The 21,910-nt window shown below is 42.4% G+C and overlaps 1 protein-coding gene across 2 annotated transcripts in view; it reads right to left on the bottom strand.

Moving 5' to 3' along the window:
• The window catches only part of Snap25 (synaptosome associated protein 25), a 75,315-nt gene extending 55,319 nt beyond the window's left edge, over nt 1-19,996 (bottom strand). The window contains exon 1 of one of the 2 annotated variants that reach the window (XM_075962297.1): nt 19,413-19,996. The gene's annotated coding sequence lies outside the window, so the exon portion shown is untranslated. The remainder of the gene's footprint in view (nt 1-19,412) is intronic. The other variant, XM_075962298.1, reaches the window with a different exon arrangement.
• Between the last annotated feature and the right edge of the window lie 1,914 nt (nt 19,997-21,910).

Raw genomic sequence — 21,910 nt, 5'->3', positions numbered from 1 at the left:
CAGCACAAGTGCTATCTCCTCACCTTGCTTTAACTTCCAACACAGTCCCTGTCTCTGTCTGTTATTTTTCTTGTTCCTCTGTCTGTTTGATGTCTATCTCTTGTCTTTACAATATGACTGTACGAAGAGCTCTCGCCTGTTATGTTCATTTGTTTGCCTGCTGCCTGGTGAAGCAGTTGGCACGTGATGACTGCTGGATAAATGTGTGGCCAATAGGAGGCAGTAGGGATTTCAGAGCTGTGGGTTTTAAAGCTCTCTGTGAGGAAGGAGATCTAGTGTTGAACACAGCGAGGCTCAGGGGACTCTGCTAGAATGCCCATAAATCACAGAATTAATAGATGTTGAGCCCCCCACCCGCAATTGCACCTGCCCTGCTAGCCTACCCCATTGAGGCGTGTCCTGATCCTAGCCCAAAGCTAGGCTGTCTTGAGGAAAGAAGAACAACAGCATTGTTGTCCAGAATGCCCACACTGAGAAACCTGGTAGTCGGCACTGGGTTTCCCCTGAGAGAGGCCACATCCCAAGACCCCAGGCTTGGTCCTCCTTGAGGTTTAGCGTGGTGGCTGGGCATTCCTGTTTCTCCAGCAACAGCTTCACAGAGATGTTTCTCTAGCTCACTGCCAGGGCCCCCAGACCACCCCGCTGCGATTGCTGGCTCCACTGAGCACTGAGGCCGCTGGCATCACTCCCCGGGTTGCTAATAGCAAACACAGGAGGAGGACTGCTCCAGAGCCCCCCTGCCTGCTCTTCTAGGACTCCGTAGGCCTAGCTAGCCCTGGGATCATGATTGCAGATTGAGCAATCAAAGTCAGAAAAACAGCTGCAGGCCCCAGCTCTGGCGGTCAGGTGGAGCTGGCCTGCAAACATCAAAATCCCGCAGTTGAGGAGCCTGGCCGCTGGAAAGGCTTTGGGGGCCTCTCACTGGGCCACGTGCACAGAGGCTGCTCTAAGGTAGCAGCATGCACTGTCTAGGAACCCGCGCTACAGGACCTCTGAGGGAAAGGAAATCAGATCTCTGATAAATTCCTCAGGGCTCCTCAGAGTATCACCTTTTCTGTCTCTAAATGGAAATTTGAGTTTCCACTGTGCCTGACCTGGGTGAGTATGGGAACAATTGTATACTTAGTGCGCTTAGCTTAGAGTCTGGCAACAATTGAAAAATCACCATTTGCTTTTAAAGGAATTCTCTAATGCTTGTACCAGTGTCTGCAGCCACCAAATTAAGTCCAGTTTGTATTTTCAAAAAGTGGATAATGCCAGGCATGGAAGCATCTGTTTGTAAAACTTCCAGAAGACAAGGAGGCTCAGGTGGACTGCCTGAGCCCCACTGGTGTGAGAACTGCCTGGGCAATATAGAAAGACTTGATCTCCAAAAATAAAAAAATAAACCACTAGGAAAAAAAGTGTGCATATTTGGGCCTAGCAAGATTCAGTTATGTTCCAAAATCAAACTACCGATGTGAAATCCCACTCTTGCCTAGGAACAGTGTCCTTTCAAATATTCTGTTCTTACTTGGATTTTCTCCAGAATACTTCCAATACTTGAAATGTCATTTACGTGTTTGTGAATTTCTCATGTGATCATGCAGAGGGGTGATGTTTTCACCAGCAACAAACCACATATATCACTGGGTTCACATTCATTATAATGAGCTGAGGAATTAACACTGAATGATGTATCCATACTAATGCGAGTACTCACCTGGTAATGTTTGGGGCATCCATGATGTAAACAAAGCTACTGGCCTTCCAGCGATAGAAGAGGCCAATGCATATATTTCTGTATACTATTAAATAGTCTGTACTATACATAGTATATACTATAAATAATAAAGACTGTGCTGTTTGTTATACTATATATATTTTATATATATATATTATTCACTGTGTTATACTTTATGTCACTACTTTAGAGTATGCTGCCATTTATGAAAAATGTTGACTAAAACAATATTCTGGAGCATGGGAATGGCCCAGTGTTACAATACCTACCTAGCATTCATGAAGCCTTGGGGATCAGTCCTTACCACCATACAGAACCAACCACTTATGTAATAATAAAAGTCCCTGTTGTCCCCAGAAGTTGTCCTATCTATTTCACGTATATCAAGTCTCTCGGTTACATAAAGAACCCGCATAGAGTGACTAAGCTCCATCTAAGTGAGCAGGCACAGTCTATGAGATTCACAATGGAGAACACCCGATATTTTTTCAGAACCTGTTCCCATCATTAAGCCACATGTGCTCAACTTATCCCTGAGGCCACAGAAGAGTCATGACATTCTGAGAAGTTTCAAAAATTCCCCGGAGAGGTATGTAAGGTGGGATTTTAAAGAAAGTCTGAAGAGATCTCTAATATTCACTTTCTGTTAAAACACTGCAGATTTTTTTGTCCTTTAAATGATATATTTGACACTCTTTGATCTATACCAATGTATTTTCCATCAATGACTTCTATCCCACTTGCTTAAATTTTTCTTTTCTTAATTTTGTTGTGCTAGGGATGAAGCCAGTGTTTTATGTGTGCTTCCGAAGTGCTCTACCACTTAGTGCTTTGAGTACTGACTTTATTTTCAGTTTGGGACCTGCAAAGGGTAGAGTCCCTCAGTCACTCCCTGATGCTAGTGCTGGCTACATGGGATGGGATGTACAACAGAGCCCTCCAGCATCCTGCATGCCTGCCCATCCTCTTTGTAGTTTTAGCCCCTGGGAAAAACAGTCTTGGCTGGTAGCTAGTGTCCTCTTCAGGACCCTGAGGGCAATGTCTCTCTTTCTTTATCACTCTTTGTTGTCAGACTAGAGATAATTATTCTCTCCCTGTGCCCCATACCATCCCTCAATACCAGCGACACTAATCTTACATATTGGCTTGATATTTAAAAAAAAAATAGCTTTGCCAGCAGAGGAAACACAGATGTGAGTGGGGGTGGGTGGGAGAAGCGGGTGTTTGAGAGTGTCTAAGAACTCAGAAATTCAATGTTGTCAGCTTGAAGGTAGTGGATACAGTGCCTCAGGTAAGAGAGTCTGGAGAAGGAGAGGGATAAGCCAGCGCTGGAGAAAGCTTGGCATACCCAAGAGACAGGAGTTAATTCCTTGGTGTCAACTCAACAAGAGAGAAAGGAATAAAGAAGGGAAAGGGGAGGAAAGAGTCAGGACATATGGTGGTGGTGACAGGGGTAAGCAAGGTTGAGCTGTGACTCAAATCAGCAGGAGACTAGAATCCACATCTAACTGGGATGTGGGAATAGGGAAGGGGGGCGCTTACAGTGGTTGGAGCTGGGTCTTAGAGGCAGTTCTTACAAGGAATCTCAGCCTTGTCATTTTAAAGGTTAGGGACATATGGCAACTTATTTAACCTCCCCTCAATCAGTGCATAGATGCTGAATACATGACATGCACTAGGGGCCCAAATGCCCCAGGGAGCAGCCAGTAGCCATGGTTGCTGCACAGGACTCCCGCTTTCCTGCTCTTCAGGTAAGGGATTTGCACATATCGTATACTCTCCCCAGAGGGGGCTTCCGCTAGAATGGGCCTCAGCAAGGGTCACCCTGCTCATTAGTGACCTCTCCATGACTTCCTTCAAAGTCTAGTCTAAATCCCTTCCTCACCTGCCAGCACTTCCTAAGACCACTGTCCTGATTAATTGCAGCTATTCACAGTCTTCGAGCAGGCTCTGCTTCTGAATGGACCCAGGGTAAAACAGCAGCCTAACTAAATAATTGAGAAGACTTTATGTTTTGACTTTGGACAGGTACAGGACCTGAAAAAGTAGTCAGGCCATCTACCCAGGGGTTGATCTTCAGGGGTCTACCGTCTGATGTCAGAACTGAGGTCTAAAAATCATGCAGCCTGAAATCAGAGCACTCTTGGAATATGCCTGGTCGGGTGGCCTGTGAACCAGCTGCTCCTTGGTCCTCTATAGACTGACAAAGGAGAAGGCTCTAAGGGCTTCCAGTCAGTTGCCTGGCTTGTTTTCCATGATGCGCCAGCATAGTGGCAAAGCCTTCAGGGTTATTTTCGGGTGCCTCCTCCCTTGGGTTCCCTTTGCTGGTGCTGCCTGGGAAGAAGGCTGGCTAAGAATTGTTTCTAGCATTGTAAGTGGTTCTGATAATTAAAGGAGAAACCAGGGTGTTCTTGATTGAACGTGAAACAAGTCTGGAGAGACAGAGAAAAAGTTTCAACTACATTTGCCTTTACTAAGATTAGTCTAAGAAAAATTTCATCAAATAGAGAAATATCACAAAACAATAAAGTGTTTGCATTTATTTTTTAGTTCAAAACCAGAGAGTCATACTTATCCTTAGTGTTCAATGTTCTGAGGGAAAAAAAATCATCTTCCTCTTTTTTTTTTCTCCAGAATTTACATAGTATTTGGGTCTGTGATGGTTCAGCTTCCTTGGAAAGACAAGGTTCATGCTACAGATGCCCTTTTCGGACGAAGGCATCCAGTTCTTTCATGTAGGGCTCCAATTTTGACTGGAAAGGCATTGGGAAGCCTGTGGTGGCAGCAGGAATGATCTTTGGCTAAATTCTCTGGCTTATGTAACTGAGTAGCAGGTGTATGGTCTCAGGATGGATAGGAATGCTCCATGCAAGTCTGCTCATAGAGGATGTAGTTCATTTGCATCACCACCCAGTCAAATCCAAAAGAAGGATGTCAGCAATGATTCAAAAGGAGCCTTATCCATTTCACCAAGAGGCCAGCTCTGATTTATGGGGTCAGAGTTTTTAGTCAATTGGGAGGATACCAATTGGGAGCATGAAAGGTCTACCTCTTGTGAATCTCAAGTCTTGAGGTAAAGAGCTAACTTCCATTTTAATAATACATAAAAAATTGAGCCAGGCGGTGGTGGCGCACGCCTTTAATCCCAGCACTCGGGAGGCAGAGGCAGGCGGATCTCTGTGAGTTCGAGGCCAGCCTGGTCTACAAGAGCTAGTTCCGGGACCGGCACCAAAACTACAGAGAAACCCTGTCTCGAAAAACCAAAATAATAATAATAATAATAATACATAAAAAATGAGTCAATTGTTAATTTAAAAAAGAATGAGACTAGTGTTAAGTTAAAAAAGGAAGGACAGAAAGAAGGAAGGAAAGATGTCAAAGGGAGGGAGGGAAGGAGGGAGGAGGGAAGGAAGGAAAGAAGAAAGGAAGGAAGACAGACTAGATTCCTAGAGTATCTGAGCAAAAGGAGATGAGAACAAGTGAAATGAGGCCATGAACTTGAAGCTCAGCTTGTGGATGCAGTGGTACCATGTGGTACTCCAAGTACACATTTAGACTCAGTTCTTTTTCTCTTTTCTGATCGGTGTACATTCCTGTATTCCATCATCCAATTAAATGCTACTTCTTAATGTTTACCTTCCCATTGGGCCAAAGATGACTCAACTTTACCTTGGTCCCCTTTGGTGACTGAGAAACAAGTTATGATTAGTGGTTGCAGAGACAGAAGTTACCTCTTTCCCTCCCCTTTTGTGCCTAAGGAAATTTTGACATAGCTAAATATGATGGCTGATTGGGGCACAGAGCAGCATCTTTTCCCACTGTACCAGGTATGCCTTTCTGATGCCCGTGTATTAATGAATATAGGAAGAATTCTAAGTGTGAAGCTTAGGCTGAACAGGAAACTTGCCACGTAATTCCATCTTCAGTGCAAAGCTTTTAGGTTTTGTATTAATCAGAGTACTTCAGCTTACAGAGGGCATGCTTGTCCCAACTCATCTGTCAGTATTTCTGGGTCCACAGTATAGTCATGGCAAGAAACAAAATGAGCCTGAGAAGCCGGGCTGTGGTGGCGCACGCCTTTAATCCCAGCACTCGGGAGGCAGAGACAGGTGGATCTCTGTGAGTTCGAGACCAGCCTGGTTTACAAGAGCTAGTTCCAGGACAGGCTCCAAAACCACAGAGAAACCCTGTCTCTAAAAACCAAAAAAAAAAAAAAATGAGCCTGAGGAAGAAAGACTGGGACCAAGGCCCAGATTATCTCTGTCCCCTGCTACTATGGGACATAGAGAATTTTATTATTTTCTTTCTGTGTCTGTAACAGTAGGTATCATTGGTCTTGGAATCTCGGAGAAAGATGAGATGACAATAGGAAGATGAACCTATATTGTTGAGATCACAGTCTAGTTTGGTTTTGCTGGTGGTCAGTGATGGAATCAGATGTCAGTGTGACTGCTTCATCATTGAGCTTTGAGATGATTTTGTCTTTGCTTAAGTGTCAAGTGTCACCTCTCAGAGAATCCTGTCTTTACTCTTCCTAAACCACCGTGATACCTTGTGGTGCTATTAGACTATCCCCTGTCCTGTATTATTTTGTTCACAACATTGTCAATTGTTCTCTACTGGAAAGTAGCTTTTATCACAGTGCTGTGTTCTCTGTTTATTCCCATTGCTTGGAACTGTGCCTGAAACGTATCGAAGGAGCAACAATTATTCAATAAATTTTATAAGGAAGTATTGTACTATAGAACCATGAAAGTATGAATTCAAGAGGATGTAAATGGTGCTTGTTTCTGATTTTATTAAGTTTCCTAACACGATTTTTTTCCTCTAAAGCAGAAGATGTTATACCCAATATAATATTTTGGGGGGGGGTGGCATATATGTGTCTGTGCTTTACAAAATATGGGATTTTATTATTTATCACTGAAATAGAATTCTTCTGGGCACTGGGGATACAGGTTTGAGCAACCTCACCCACCAACTCCATGGAGTTTGACTTGAAACTGGCTCCATCCCTCAATTAATCTGTGTAGCTCTAGCTTGTAATAGATTTCCATGACACTACATACCTTCCCATTTGATTGGACACCTGGTCCAAGTCGGGTCAATCACAGGAATCTGGAACATAGAGTCCAAACAACAATGGCAATCCCCTGTCCATAGTAGGTCCACAGGGAGTACTTAATCATGCCATGCTTGCATTATGCATTAATGTACAGAAATTGTATTAAATGTACAGAAAGCAGTAGAGACAGTTGGGGAGAGTTAGAGAAAAAGCAGGTAGGACACAGAAGGAGGTGGGAGAAGAGATTATTTATTTGGGAGAGTTTAAATGCTCATTTGGTTCTTTGAATTATCTTCTCTTTTTTGTGATTTGACTGTTCAATATTAACTTAAAAATTTAAAGTAATAAATCTTTTTTATCAAAGACAATTCACAGCTGTTTTTAAAAAGAAACCATATGCAACACTCAAATGGCCATTTAATTAAAAAAAACACAACTATTCATGAATCTTTGTTTTATAGTTCAAACCATAGCAGATTTTTCTATCCAGTTTGAGGTTGTTCATTATCTGAGACCAAAGACCTCTGAAGTAAGAACAGGTAGGGAGATTCTCATCAGAAGAAAGAACAAAGCCAAGACTGAAAATCTGGAAGAGATGGGGTAGTGTTGCCAGGAGTAAAGAGGCACTGAGGTTTAGCCAGTGGCGGCACTGGCTTCAGCACTTGCTAGCCACCATGGTGAGGAGTTATGTCTGGGCCACGGGATTTCTTCCTTCTAAAAATACAGTCTTATAGGTCTGTGCCACATCTTTAAGTCTATGAGTCTAAACAAGAGAAGGCCAAAAAAACAAAAGAAAGAAGAGAAATATGAGGTATGAGGATCCCTTCTATAAAGGCCATTGATGTTCTGGCCCAGGGTAGAAAACAAAAACTTGTAGATCCTAAGTGGGATCAGGCCATTTCTTGTGGAGGCAACAGGGGCAGGGATGGGCAGGCATTGTTTTAGCTGTTGTACGTGGGGCATCTTGGCTTTCTTGTATCCTACAAAGACTGCAAGTAAGACTGTAGGTGGAGAAACAGGACTCCTGAGATACTAAATTTTGGCTAACTTCAAGAAAAGGATTCTAGAATACTAGATAGAGCCATTGTTACAAGAAACAATTGTCCATTGACCCCCTCCCCTCCCCAACACACACCTTTGACCCTTGTCCTCATCCTGTAGCCAGATACCTATCTGACTTATCCTTTAAACCCATTCTGCCTGACCACAGCATCTTTAGTACTAAGTCAGAAGCAGAAACTGGAAGAAATGGTTTTCTTCCTAAGAAGGGCTCATCAATTCTCATCTTGTCTCATGAAATAGGAATCTCCACTTTTTCACATGACTGATCTTGAGAAAATGGCCTTCAACAGTCCCTACACCCTTTATTTGCCCCTTCCACCCCCCTTGTAGTGCTCTGTGAGATAGGAAACAGGCAGAGAGCATCATAACACAGTCTTCTACTAGATTTCTTCTCTAAGATTGGCATGCATGTCCCCAGCCAAGCTGAGTTTTCTGTGTCTCAAGATTGTAAGCTCATTGAGGCAGGTTCTGCTCCTCTGAAGGGTCAGACCTAAGGGGTCCTAGTTTCTCCGTCTGACTATACATATTTTTGCAGCCCTCTGTTCTCACAGGTTCTAATACTGGAAAAGAGGATGAAGTCTGGTAACCTGATTTTGGCTATAACCACTCTCTACCTCCCCCCTCGAACAAAATGCCAGGCATTTTAGTCACTACCCCTTATCTTGGTATAAGGCCATTCATGCAGAGGAGAGTGGCAATTAACACCTTAGGATCCTTAAAATATCTTGACCAAACACTCTCCTATGTAAGTGTGGAAAATAGAATCTACCACTCAGTATGTTGCTATAGAGATTAAATATAAAACTAACTACAACAGATAGGACTATGACAACTCTCACCCAGTAGTAATGTGGACAGAATATGGGGCTTCAGAACTTTTTCTCTGCATGATCATTTGCCTTCTAGGCTTAGATCTGCAGAACTTTCCCCCAAAGCAGACTGAGTTCATTGCTGCATACAATATCTTGGGAAACTGCCTCCATGTTTAACAGGGATCTTGCTGTGCAGGCAACCTTGGGACAGTATGCTGTTCATAAGACTTGCCTATGTCCATTTTATGTTTATTAGCTTATAGATGAAGCTAAATGTTTTGAATACATGTAAGAATCGAGTACCAAGTTAAGCTAAAGAAAGACCCTGTATTTACATGTCTTTGCTTGTATATTCTATGCACATACAAACACACACACACACACACACACATGAGAAACCTAAAGCCATCCCATACCTCTCAATAGAAAGCTGAGTGCAAAACACTACCAACAGATGTGGTTTGGGTAACTGTTCACTGAGCAGCTTTCAGTACATTTCTTTTACACAGAAAACCAATCTTTTTTGTATTTTATTTTTTCCTCCTCAAGGGACCTTAAAATGCATAAGTCAAGAGTGGGATAGTGTTTAGTTAAGTGAAAACTGAGCCTCTTTGGGTATCAAAATAACATTCTAAGAATCACGAGGCCCTTCCCAAAGTAGAAACACTATCAAAGGCATTTAAAAACCTTCCCCTAAATAAAACATCAAATACTCCTGATCCATCTTCCCAATTTATCATGCATGCTGCTAAAGCTAAAAAGCAGCGTGATTTCATGGCCTGTTGGTTCTTTAAACAGACAACACAATAAAGAAGAAAAGAGGCGTATCCTCTTCAAATAACCTGCAATCAAGAACTCCAGAAATATACTGTGGCTTCATTGGCTAACGGAACCCAGGAATCTGCTTTTCTCTTTCAGCATGCTAGAGGTAACTGTACTCACAGCAGGAGATCCTTAGGGCCACTTGGCATTCGTAGCAGCCCTCACTTTCTTTTAACATGTGTGAACACCAAGGCTCAGTTCAGTTCAGTTCAGGTGAGTTGTTCAAGGTCACAGAGCTCAAGTGGTCCAGCTGGTCTGCAGCCCCTGGAACTAGCTCTTGTAGACCACATTGGCCTCAGACTCACAGAGATCTGCCTGCCTCTGCCTCCTGAGCGCTAGGATTAAAAGCTTGTGCCATCACTGCCCAGCTTGTTGGGGGTCACCACAACATAAATGTTTCTCTTAAAGAGTCACAGCATTGGGAAAGATGAGAACCACTGTGTAGAAGGGTCTCAGTGGATTATGTGTAAATGTGAAAAACTCATGGGGAGAGGGGAAAATGTAAAATGTGGACTTTACATTCAGAAAGACAAGAACTCCAGATGTTTCCAGAGAGATTATGTGAATTAACCTAAGCCAAGGGTTGAGTATAGCATCTATCAGACATTTAGTCAATTATTTGTTTTTGTCTTTGTGATCATTGAGTGTCATTGTTTATATATTCTGCAGAATATCGAGTACAGAGCTACTGTCTATGAGTTTTTAGTTCATGAGAAAGTATGGAGGAATAGCCGTTCAGTTGGGTACATACATTGGGTTTCCTACGATAAATTAGGCTGATAAATTTTTAGCATGCTAAACTCTAGATTTTCCTCTTTTAAGAAAGAAGATGCTGGCTGCTGGCAGAGGACATTTAACGGAGAGCCAAGTCAATATGGACAGCACGTACATTGCATGCCCATCCTAATAAAGCGGTATGTGGTTCTGAAGACAAGGGCTGGCCAAAGGCACAAATTAATGACTCAGTGTATGTATAGGCAATGATTAAAAATACCATTTGATACTAATAAATGATAGAGAGCTTTAAATGTATGCATTTTGTGTGCTAAATGATTTCATTATAGGAAAGTGACTTAAATCACTCTTAGCTAATGGCTTTAAATCTCAATATAATTCTGCTTTTAGTATTACTTTTCTTGAGAATTCTCTGTTCTCCAGTATAGTTTTAACCCTTGGCTCACAGATGATGAAACAGCATAGCAGAATATTAATTGTTTGCTGTAGTTTGGTAGCCAGTGGGGTTGAGCCAAGGCACTGCTTTCATATACAATTTTATTCCAATATTTAGGATGAATCTACCTACAGGGCTATGGAACAATTATTGCAATTTTCCTGATTGAAATGTTTGGTCAATAAAAGGCAGAACTACTTAAATGGGTGGAATTCACTTCTCTGAAAAGAAACGGGAATATCCCCAGCCACTCACTCATTCCTGTATACCTGGTGCATACAGGGCACTAAGGAATCAAGAGCGTTAGTCTCTGATCGCTGGGGCTTCCATTTCTACTAAGGAAGAAATACATAGGTAGGTAATTATAAAGCCATGCCATAAACCTTCAAGGGAGGTAAGACCAATGTTAAATAATAAATAGAAGTCAAATTCTAAAAGTAGGGACTGGGGAGCTAACCTTTCTGAATCCCTGAGTGATGGCCCATAGTGGAGAGCTTACAGGGCACCAAAGTACAAAAATATTGCATTTTCTCTCCTGGCCACCTTGTTTTTGCATTGTCGCATGAAGTTCAGATAGGAGGCTAAGTTTTCTGGCCCTCTGGTGTCATGTTTTTTGATGCCTTGTTCTTTCTCCATTGGTAAGAAGTGGTTTAGACAGGGAGATAACCCTATGAAGACAGATGCTGAAATACAAAACTATATTTAAGGGATATATATCATCTAGTGATTGTCAAGTAAATGAAGACAAATTTGCACTAAGTCATATCTTACTTGTTTGTTTAGTCTAGGTGACCAAGGATGTTTCTTAATATATTCATTCATGATATAGTAATCTTGCTGTAGGTGGGTACAAGAAACCTACTATCAGGTTAATTTCATATGCTGATTTTTTATGTGTGTGTGTGAATGTGTGTGCACGTGTGTGCGTATGCGCATGTGCCTGGGCATGCATGGGTGCTCATGCATTTGGGTGCTTATATGTCTGGAGGCCAGAGGACAAGCATAGGAATGCCAGGAATTCAGGAATGCCATCTGCTTCCTTTGGGACAGGGTCTCTCATTGGCCTGGAGTTCATCAATTAGGATAGACTAGCTGGCCAGTGAGGCCTAGCCCTCCTGTCTCTGTCGTCCAAGCACTGGAATTGCAAGCATGTGTCACCATCATTTCTTGTTTCTCACATGGGTTCCAGAGACTGAATTTAGGTCCTTGTGCTTGCAATGCAAGCACTTTATTAGCTGAGCCATCTTTATAGCCTCCCAAGTTCTTTTCTAAGTTGTGTTTTAAAAAGCTCCTATTTGAAACATGTCTCTTAAAATACTACTGTCTGAATAGGGTATCCTCAGCATGTCAAACTGAGAGCAGAAACATACTTATTTACTGCTGTAGCTACAGCACCAGAACAGAGTTTTCTGGGTAAACGGCAGCTTGTTCAGAAAATATTGCCGAGTAAATGAACAAAAGTGCCATAGTAACCGCTGATGATGTTTGGGGAACGCATGGACAGTCAAGTTAGAAATGCCTATCATGTTCAGGAATTTCTCAAACATGAACCAGGAATATGATTTTGATTTCTAGTAAAAATCTTCTCACAAAGAAATTTTAATGGACTTTCTCATTAAAATAAAAAAAAAGTTCGATGGACTACCTCATATGAACCCAGTTTAGTGGTGTTCTTCCCAGCAGGCTTTCTGGTATTTATCTCCCTCTGCTTTCCAGCTATCAATAAAAAAGTCACAGTGTGATTTATCTATGGCTAGCCATTAGAGCAACCTCTAATAACTGCACGGGAATTTAAGAAATTCACTCTTTTGTATCTCTCAGTCATATTTTCTAAGGCTGTGCAACAGAGAAATATAAATAAAGAAGATGAATGGCTTAGCCCCACACTCTCCATAAAAAGGGAATTCAGCCATGCTTGTCGGAGGGCAGACAGGCTCATCTGAGAGCATTCTCTAAAACAGAAAGGAGGCAGGGGTGCAGTACTGAACTCTGGCCTCAGGGAGGCATCAGAGAGACTTTCATTTCCTCCAGAGCTGCCCAATATAAGGCAGAAACCACCAACTCAAGTCTGCAGACAGTGGAACCTTGTCTTCCAAGTTCAAAAATCTAGAACTAGTGTCATATGAATAAAAAAGAAGTGAAAGGGAAGCTGAGGCCAGCTGGTCAGTGTGGACCATGTCACTTTGGAAGAAAATCGCCTTACCCTTCAAGTACAAAAATGGACCGACCACCTTGGAAGGCAAGAAGTGAGTCAGCAGATATACAGACCCCTCTACCCTGGGATCACCAGGACGAAAGAACAACGGCAAAAGGGACAAATATACCTTTCTTGTTGATCAAACAGCAAGCCGTAAATTTAGTTGAGCAGTCATTTAGCATCAACCCCAAGGAGGCATCGAAATTCCCTTTCTCTAGACTGAATGAAAAGGAGAGACACTAATAGTTAAGCAGTATTCCCCTGCGCCATCTCTTCTGGGATGCAGATTTGTTTAAAGCAGGTTAATTGCCGATAAAGTTAATGTTTGTGAATCAGCAATAAACAAAAAAGCAAGCAATCTGTTTGATCTCTTCTTGCCTTGTAACACTTTACCTGGAGAGAGCAACACTGCAGTTGATCAAGAATTCTTTGCTGAGATATGTGAATTTCTGTGTGATGGGGCTAGAACCCGGGACCTCACAAATGTCAAGCAAGTGCTTAACTTCTGAACTATACCCTCAGACCTGTGTGACCAGTTTTTGTACTGGACATAGGTATTATATGATTCAGTTAATACAGAAATATTACTTTAAAAATACTTAGCAGCTCAGAGACTCTACACAGGAATCCCTTCTCTCGTCTAAGTGGCATATGAAAAGCAAAAGTTAGAAATTGACAGCCAATAAACTGCCTTAAGTAAGACACAGGAGTTGAACAAAATGGAATCTTGAAATGAAAAATTTTAAAGTAATTTATTTTAAAAAGGAATTAAAAAAGCCTGGGAAGACTGTAGGATATAATATGTGCCAGATGCTTACAAATCTAAGAAAAAGGGCTGACACTCAAAGCAGCGACGATGTAGATCAGAACTGTGAGGCAAAAGTCAGGATTCCTTGACTGACTAGAAAGATGATATCAAATAATGTTTCGGTGGGGGAATAACAGGGAACGAAGAAAGGGATATGATACCGGGCATGCATGAATCATATGATCTGAGCAGGCAGGTTGGTGACCAAAGCATGGCTGCGAGCTGAAAGTCTTTCTTCTGAAACCCACACACGTTGCTGGGGGGTTTCAGCTGCATCAGAATGGCAGCTATACTGACCAACACAGCCTGTGGGTGAGGAGATGAAATTTTATAGTGCTCGGGAGAGTTTTTAAAAGACTGATTCTGAAACAGGAAATTATAAACACTTGCTTCAGCATAGCAGTGGGGCTCCTGGCTCCCAACCAGCATACCCACAGGAATGCCTTGCTACGCAAATGAGGAGGAAAAGATGGGGAAAAAAATTATGTGCAGAGGTCTGCAGTGTAATGTAGGGATTAGGTGCTTGCGTAGCATGCTCAATTCTCTGGGTTCAATCCCTAGCACACAATCAATCAGTCAATCAATATATCAATCAAATAATCAATCAATTTCTCTCTCTATCTATCATCTATCTATCTATCTATCTATCTATCTATCTATCTATCTATCTATCTATCTATCTATCTATCTATCTATTAATGCATATTCACTGTGATTCACTTGACCAGTAGGAAAATAGACGATACAAGAAATAACATAGTTTATTAGCTTACAGCCTGGACTCCGCAGTCAAGCTACTACATATATTCCTGGTTCTGCTCTCTGATGCATCATTTGGTTAGTCTTGGCTCTACCTCAACACCCTCACCTACAAAATCAAAATGATATGAGTAACTTGGTTACAAAGTTGTTACCAGCACTTGACAAATTAGCAGCAGAGGTGACTCAGGCCTCCCCACCCCCCAAAGTGCTTTGGATTAGTCACTGCCTTCGTACGTCTGTCCTTTCAAATCAAATTCACGACTCAATAAATGCTATTTAGTGTTACATCTGACACATCTGACTGTAGTTTGCATACTTCATTTAAAATGAGAATCCACTTGAACTTGTTCACAGTTAGAAATGCGGCAATCTCACTAAAGATAATTAGAAAACACAGCAATACCAACAACGGCAATTCGGAAACCTCTTTTCCTTCATAAGATTAATTTCCTTGAGCCAGTTTCTCCACTCACCTGCTTCCTTGACACTGTGATTCATTCTTCCTTTCCTCTTACCTGAGAAAGGTTCTCTGGAACCAGGTTGACAACTTCCTCCTAAAGCTTAAATGCCACCACGGCCCCAATTTCCCCTGGGTAGTGATCCTAAAGGTCAAAACATCACATTTTTTCCTACTAATGTTTTTGTAAATAGCAAAAAAAGGGAAATTTCCTCACGCTTCATAGTCAGAAGGAAAGTAACAAAATCTTTAACTGCCGTTTCTTCCTCTGCAGTGATGACGTATTGGCTTTTTTGGTTTACTGTTTCTGTCAGTATCTGGAATTTTGAGGTTCCATCTTGAGAGTGGTAACTACAAGGTTAAAAAAGGGAATGCATGTAGTTCAGACTTCAACCTAGCTCTGGGATATCGGGAGCCAACAAGAATCAGCAGCTTAGCAGGAAAAGAAACCTGTTCTGTCCTCCACTGCAGCTCATCCCAGCTCCCCTGGACCCTAGGTTTTGACACTGGTCCTATTTGTCACGCAGCATGAAACATGTAAAGAATTTTCCCCTCCCTGCCCCTCATTCAGTGCATCTGCCAATTTGGAAAACTCAGAGGAAGGGAGAGAGGTTTCTATACCGTGTTTATTATTCAAATATGCATTCTAGGACCTCGGATCACCTGGTTCCTGACCTTTTAATTTCCTTGGCATGAGCTCATCTCAAATAATTTGCTCTAGAAAAATGGAAACTACAATTTCCTTCTGGCGAGGGGCTACATGTCCATGTAGGTATACATATCCTAAAGAGTGATGGGAAATGAAGTTGTATTTTTTTTTAAATGAATTGCCCTTGATGAACTAACATTTCCCTTTACTTGTATGGATTAAACCACTCTGTCAACAGCAGTCCCTGGATGTTAGCGAAGACCTGGTTGCTTTGTTATTTATATCAGTTTCTGCTCAGAAATCAACTTTAGAGTATAATATCTAATCCTAAACTTGGCATTCTAAGCCTTCCATGGAAGGCTCTAATTCTATTCTAGAAAATTCTTCTGCAGAAGCTTTCTGCTACGTTCAACTGGACAGACATTTTCAGGGTTCCCTGAGCAAAGATAGCTTCGCTTACATAACTTGAAGTTGTTTACTTAGCCGATCGTTCTAATTTCTATTTAACCTTTCAAAGCCAGCTCAAGTCCTATGTCCGCTTTCATTTTGCCTTCCTCTGAAACTGTATTCCTTACTATTGGTCTTATTTACTGAGAAATGAATTACTTACAGTCTCATAATTTTCCCTGATGTTTTACTGCTTTTTCATTCTGGTATTATGTGATGTTTTATTACTTTCTATTTCTATTAAGATGGTTAGATGCTAAACTTACTGAGGTCAAAAACCATATAACCATGAAATTTTATACCCCACATGGGGTTCATTTATGTATCTGCTGCTTCCTGATTGATCAATATCTTCCTATTTGGTTGATGCCTGCTGGCAAGGGATGACATTGCAGAAATGTATCTAGTGCTGAGGCCAAAACCCATGAATTTTCCTACCTTTCTAAAGCTGTAAAGCAATCTCATAGTATAAGAAGCATTGTGTATTGATAGTGCATCATTTAAAAAAATCACAATATTCTTTTGCTTCCTCTTTCAATTTCTTGATTAAATTGTTTTTATTTCTACTAATGGTCAAAGCCAACATGCTCTCCTGAAGGCCATCTGCTACAAGGTTGCTAGGAGTCACCAGAGGATCAATCAATTGTTAAGTGATAACCTTGACTCTAGGGTTAACATTCAGAGTTTAGGAACATCGTTTAACAAATTAAAGGGCAGTCTGCCTTGAAACTGTCCATATTTTAAAAAGTAAAATTGTCAGTTCCTGGGAGCTTTTACCATGAAGGGATTACAGAAGTTGTAAATTATTTTGTGTTGGGAATGCCTAAATGTAGAAAACAATAAACAAACAAGCAGGTACCATCACAGGGTTGCGTGATTGTCTCCTGGCTCGTCCTCACACCCCTCTGCTCCTGCCTCTTTCACCACATTGTCTTGGATTTTCAAAATTCAAACTTAAAATGAGGGAAAAAAACTTATTATTTTCCTGCTGAAGATTGACAATGAAATAAACATTAAATCTTTGTCCCAGTTACATTTTCCTTTATTTTCTCAGCTAGCTGGTCTATATTTAGCTGTGCAATCGTCCACATTACCTCCTTCTCCCAGCTCTGCACCCTTTGGCAGCTTTACCGCAGTCCTGTACCCCTTTCCTCATCTCCCCCTAGCAAATAAACCAAGCAGTGATTACTAATGTTCAAGCACACAATTCAGGAAACATTAGGCTTTTCATTTGACGCAGCTACGCAGGACTGTCTGGATGTGCGCTATAATGTTAGAGCATTTAAATAGACTCTTGTCGGTATTTTTGCTTCCACCTTCCACCAATAAAACATAGTTTTTTTTTTATTATATCTGAAGATTTCCGAGTTATAAACTCCCATGCAGCTCCATAATCTTGAATAAATTTCCACTGAAGCAATTTACATCTACATACAGTAATATAATCAGCATATACATACATGGAAGCACACGGCTTTTCATGAAAAGGAAAAGTAACCCAGAAATAACCAGCTGGGGATAAAGTGAACCTTTTACATAAACAAGGGATTTTAGTATCTCTAACACAGATGATGGGAGTTATGACTAAATAAACATAATTCAAAACCTTTGGGAGACGGGTCTTAAAAAGGGTTTGTACCAGCATTTCTTTAATGCATTGGATCATATATATATATATATATATATATATATATATATATATACACATACATACATACATATATATATATCTGTATCTATATATCCTTACAGATGAAGCTATCACTCTTGTTTACTAACTGCAGAAAGCTTATAATTTTAGTCCTGACACTTTCATGATAATTATGAAAATCTAAATCAAATAGATATTTATCCTTATAATGATGTTTTGCTCATGCAGAGTCTCTTTATTTCAGAGAAGAAAATAGTTATCATGACCTCAGCAAAATCCTGCAGTGCCATAATAGAAATTGCAGGGAATCTTGAGGTCAGATTCAGCCTCGCACCATGGTTCTTTCACCTGAATAACCCTGAAGGACATGGTTGGGTTTTCCCAAGGATGACCACACTTAATGTCAAAATCTAAAGCAATCAATCTGCCATAACCAGTACTCATAGGAAACATACAAACTCCAAACCATGCCCAAAGAGATGAAAATTTCTTTTGGCTGTGTATGCATGTTTATACCTAGTTTCGAGAATAAATGGAGAAATAAGAGGGATTCATCCCTAAAATTGATTCTACTTAGTTCAGATGATCCACATTTTTAAAATCAAAAATATAGGGAGGGAACTGTCCTATAAACAGATCGTACTAGCATTTTCATATATGACCACTTCAGCCTACCTAACATCAACAGACATACCTACCCTGTGTTAAAAACAAAAATTTAACAATTTTCATGTCATATTGAGGATAAGTGACCGTTTTTAGAGCTGTGTTTATTTTCTGTCTAGAACAAGGCACAGGGAGAGATACAGAAGATTTCTACAAGTAGTCTATTATTTCCTGAAGCTACGTGGGAGGTGAGGAGGAGAGCAGGCAGGCAATTTTCTGTAAATAAATCCCTGTTGACAGGATTTATTTTTCTATCTTCCTTTTAATCTAGTATGCCAGCTCTGCTAAGAGTTTCTATAAGACCAGGATCTCCAAGAGAAAATTTGGCCTCCAGCCCTGGCCAAGCATCTCTGCAGCAGGTAATGCGGCGCTGCAGCCTGATCGCTGTCCGCGGTGCTGAAAGGTCAGGGCGCCAACGCGGGCTTTGGGCACTCCTGTCCAGGGTGCTGAGCTCAGGCCACCGCAGTCCTCCAGGCGAGCCCACCGGGCCAACCCTCCGCGGAGCTCTCCCACTCATCACCACCCGCCCGCTTGTAGCTGACATGGGGCAGGCGGCATAAATCAAGTCTGCGGGGCACGGAGGCTGCTGTCGCCGCCGCAGCTCAGCTTGCCCAGGGCGGGAACTCCCCCTTTCTCCTCTCGCCTTCTCAGCTCCCACACCCTGCTTTCTATCTCCCTTGGGTAGCAGTGCCCTAAGGACAACAGTTAAAACGAACGACAAGATCGTGTTTTGCTTTTGCTTTTTGTTTTACAGAAAAAAAGGAAAGAAACCCACAACCCTAATAACCTAAACATATCCCCAAACTGCATCGCAAGATGGAAGAGGGTCCCACGGCTGTTTCAAAAGAGTAAGTTATTATTCTGCACGCATCCTCGCTGTTTCTTCCCACCGCTCCATCTGCAGTGTCCCCATCCATTCCCTCTCCAAATAGCTAACCTCGAAAATACTTTTATGTAGCTCCAGGCAAGAGTCTAGGCAGACTTGCACACAGGGAATACCGCACCCTAAGCGCACCAACACTTGTATTTGTCCAGGCTCACTTGGACTGCCAGCTGCGGTCCCTTCTGTTTATGCGGCCATCCAGGGCCGGGACCACGATCCAGAGAGGGGGCTCTTTACCTTGGCTTCTCCAGAAGATGCTGTCCGCCGATCCCTGCAGGTCACAAGAGTGAAGGAGCCACCGGGCAGGGAGGGAAGGAAAGACAGCTCCTGACCTCCCCGAGGTTTCGTCTTCAATGCAACGTGAGCTCTGCCCTCATCAAAGATGGCCGTTCCTTTGACGTCAGCAGCTTTTAATAGCCGGCTCCTCGAGGGGCGGGGAGGAAGTGTGTTGGGGGAGGGCGGAGGGAGGAAGGTGGCTGGGGGCGGTAGGGGAGGAGCCGGGAGGTGCAGAGTGCTTGACTCAGCTCCCTGAACGTTTTGCAGTAAACCTTTTTATTTCAATTTTTTATAAACATCTAAATGGCCCGATTCTTTTGACTCCATTTTAGCACGGTCTTGGGAAAACACATATCTCTTTTGACTGTTTTCCCGATGGCCTATATATACCTTTGCTTATGTGTGTATGCATATGTGAATATATGGATGTATACACAATTATAATGTAAATACATACATATTTACATGTAAAACGTTCCTCTGCTGACTTATCTTGGTTGAGAGAGAGAGAAGAGAGGAAGGCAGGAGTAGAGGGCTGTTGATGTTAGTGGTTGGGGAAGATTGCTGTTAAGATCTATTTTCTCCAAAGAGGTCGGTCCGAAGAAGCATCTCATCCCGCCCCCCGCCCCCCACCGCCTCGGCCGTCACCAGCTTCTAATGAGATCAGGTTACGGTTACAGGGGTTGCTATTTTAATGAGTGACTATTGTAGCAAAGCAGCATTGCAGGTTTGGAGTTCTCCTTTAATCATGGTCAGTTGGGGAAAGGCTCCCACTTTGTTTTAAAGTGCGTCAGAGCAATTATCACCAAGGTAGCACTTGAGCTGGGAAAAGGATAGGGAAGCTAGTTAACCCCTACCAGCTTGGGTTTGCCAGGCTCAGAGCTTGGAGTTGAGAGTTGTTTGCCCAGGGGGTAATAGATGACGCTGTTTCCGGTTGGATTTGCAGTCAGGGCCTGTGTGATGTTCGGGTTTCTTAGAACACCTCCAGAGGACTGTGCATGCATGTCCAGACATCCGGAGGGAAAGTGACTAGGACTGGACGGAATTTGGGAGGGTCACTCATTATGCAAACCCCGGCACTCGCAGTGGCTGACCCTATCCTCCGAAGCTCAGGGCCGGGTATGAGCAAGGATGCCTACTTCTGCTGGTCAGATGAGAGATTAGAAGTAATAACCATACAACATAATCCTGTTTTCGCTTGCTGTGCGTCAGGAGCTGGGGAGGGCGGGCGGCGGTATGCAAATAGTTCGGTGGTTCAGCTTCTGGATGATTCACAGGTGTTGGGGAGGCTGTCGGGGTTCTAGGCGGGGAGGGAGAGCTGGGGAGCGCGTGGGAGGTGGGGGACCTCGGCTGAGGAACTGTTTGTACTTTTCCGCGGAGGATGAGATTAGAAGTCGTGCCTTGCAATCTTAAAACTTGATGGCCTCTTGGGCGATGGAAAATCCTTGTCTCTTGCCGGAGGCAGGCGGGGGCGGGCGGGGGTGGGGGCGGGGGCGGGGAGGGAGAGCAGGGAGGCGGAGGTGTTGGGGGGGGGGGGAAGAAGCGGAGGTAGGTGGCGTTTAAAACTGGGTCTAAGTCTGAAAAACAACGCACAAACGCCCCGCTCTCGACAACACGACACAGGCGCGCACAACACGTACACACACAAATGCGCGAGTACGCGCGCACGCTCGCGCACACCGTAGCTTGCGGGCTTTAAAGCTTTAAGTAACAAAGCTTTTAATTGTAGGCGATTGCGGGTTGAGAAAGGGGAGAGCTGAGGGAGGAGGGAGAAGATTTGTAAAGGGATTGCGCCAAAAAGAAGCATAATTTTCCTTTTCTTAAAGATAGCCCGTTCCAAAGGATATTTTGAAATGGTAATGTTTGCGATGATGATGGCGTTTAAATTTCTATTAAGTCCAGATTCCTGAAATATTGCTGCTGCAGTTTGCTTACTTAATTATTCATTCAACATTTATAATTTCTATATGATAAAGAAAAAAAACATGCGTGGTGTTCACTCAGTTGCCATTCAGCTCTTACTTTCATTATAAAGCTAGCTTAAGAATGTAATTTTTTTTCAGTTAGGATATGACTTGGAAAAAAAGGCAGCATGTCAGAAAAATATCAAACCACCTTGCAATGAAGAGGAAAAAAAATATGGGTATTGCCCTCTGACTAGAAATCATTCAGGCAGAAAGTTTGTGTAAGAGTGGAGGCGGGGGATTTTCCAAGTTAAAAAAAAAAGTAACTACGTCATTGACGGAGCCTCATTCTGCAGGCAAAAATGATGTGGCAGTCACCAAAGGGAACTGGTTGGTGTTCTGAATTTTCAACTGAAGATTCCTCACACTGACATCTTCAAAAAGTACAGAGTAGGAAAAAGTCAGACTGACTCAGGGCATCAGAGAAAATATCTCCGGCCCTGCAGAATGAGGTGACAGCATTGCTCATATCTGTATGCTTCTTTAGAAAATGAT

The sequence above is a fragment of the Microtus pennsylvanicus genome, chromosome 2 (genome assembly GCF_037038515.1).
Source record: "Microtus pennsylvanicus isolate mMicPen1 chromosome 2, mMicPen1.hap1, whole genome shotgun sequence".
In the NCBI taxonomy this organism is placed as follows: domain Eukaryota; kingdom Metazoa; phylum Chordata; class Mammalia; order Rodentia; family Cricetidae; genus Microtus; species Microtus pennsylvanicus.
Note: the sequence above shows the minus strand (reverse complement) of the source record. Positions and strands in the feature narration are given on the sequence as shown.